Genomic DNA, 1,611 nt, shown 5'->3' with positions numbered 1-1,611 from the left:
CAGGCCAGATTAGAAGATTTGACTTGGACCCAGCACCCATACTTTAGAGAAGGACCTTGGAGAGGCAAGATCCACAGAGAACATGGGACTTGCTAAGACTGGAGTTAGAATAAATAGCTGCCTCCCATTAGAGTGGCCACAAGGAGAGTCCCTCTCCACTTCTCTCTAGACATGTTTAAAACAAAGGATTGGCTATGCCCTACAGGGAAGGTGTTATCTTTACATAAACCATTTTTAAAATTGTGATAAAATACACACAGTGTAAAATTTACCCTCTTCATCATTTTTAAGTATATAGTTCTGTAGCGTTAAGTATATTCATATTGTTTTGCAACAGATCTCTACAACTTTTTCATCTTGTAAAACTGAAACTCTATAACCATTGAACACCAACTCTAGTTTTCCTCTCTCTGCAAACCCTGGAAACAACCATTCTACTTTGTGTTTCTATGAGTTTGCCTATTTTTGATACTTTATATGAATGGAATCACACAGTATGTGTCTTTTCTGTGACTGACTTATTTCACTTACTATAATATCCTCAAGATATATTCATGTGGTAGCACGTGCTACACAATAAAAAAGGATGGTATTTCCTCTTTCTAAGTTGAATAATATTTCATTGTATGTATATGCCACATTTCTTTATCCATTCACCTGTCATCGAACATTTAGGTTACTTCCACCTCTTGGTTATTGTGAATGATGCTACAATGAATATAGGTATGCAAATACCTCTTCAAGATCCTGCTTTAATTTATTTTGGATATATTTCCAAAAGTAGATTGCTGTGTCTTATGATACTTCTATTTTTAATTTTGGGGGGAACCTCCATAGTATTTTCCATAGTGGTTGCATCATTTTATGTTCCCACCAACAATGCAGAAGAGTTCCAAACAACAACGAATGCTTCGTGAATTTCCATGTCATCCTTGCACCAGGGCCATGCTAATCTTCTCTGTATCATTCCAATTTTCATACATGTGCCGCCAAAACAAGAAGTAATTAAACAATTTTTGATGCAATTTTCAGAACTTATTGACAAATCCCATGCTGTTGACAGACATTAAAAAAAATAAATCTGGGCCGGGCGCGGTGGCTCAAGCCTGTAATCCCAGCACTTTGGGAGGCCAAGACGGGCGGATCACGAGGTCAGGAGATCGAGACCATCCTGGCTAACACGGTGAAACCCCGTCTCTACTAAAAATACAAAAAACTAGCCGGGCGAGGTGACGGGCGCCTGTAGTCCCAGCTACTCGGGAGGCTGAGGCAGGAGAATGGCGGGAACCCGGGAGGCGGAGCTTGCAGTGAGCTGAGATCCGGCCACTGCACTCCAGCCTGGGTGACAGAGCCAGACTCTGTCTCAAAAAAAAAAAAAATAAATAAATAAATAAATCTGTATGATTTTTTTAAATGCATGTTTGAATAATTTCATTTCATTTTAAGAGGAATCAGGTCAATGGTCAAGAAAGTTACCAATAGGAAGCCCTCACAGGGTGGGCCCAGACAGCAGCATTGGCCTCAGCTAGGGACCTGCAAATTCTCAGGCCCCATCTCAGACCGACTGCATCAAAAATTCTGTGAGTGATGCTCAGCAACCTATACTATAAA

At 40.3% G+C, this 1,611-nt stretch overlaps 1 non-coding gene across 1 annotated transcript; it reads right to left on the bottom strand.

Annotated features, from left to right (window-relative positions):
* Positions 1-895: 895 nt before the first annotated feature.
* Positions 896-998, bottom strand: LOC112630813. Its single transcript, XR_003120951.1, has one exon. It is a non-coding gene; the product is annotated as a U6 spliceosomal RNA (small nuclear RNA).
* Positions 999-1,611: the final 613 nt, after the last annotated feature.

Source organism: Theropithecus gelada, chromosome 8, assembly GCF_003255815.1.
Source record: "Theropithecus gelada isolate Dixy chromosome 8, Tgel_1.0, whole genome shotgun sequence".
NCBI lineage: Eukaryota > Metazoa > Chordata > Mammalia > Primates > Cercopithecidae > Theropithecus > Theropithecus gelada.
The sequence above is the reverse complement of the archived record's forward strand: the minus strand, read 5'-3'. Positions and strand labels throughout refer to the sequence as shown.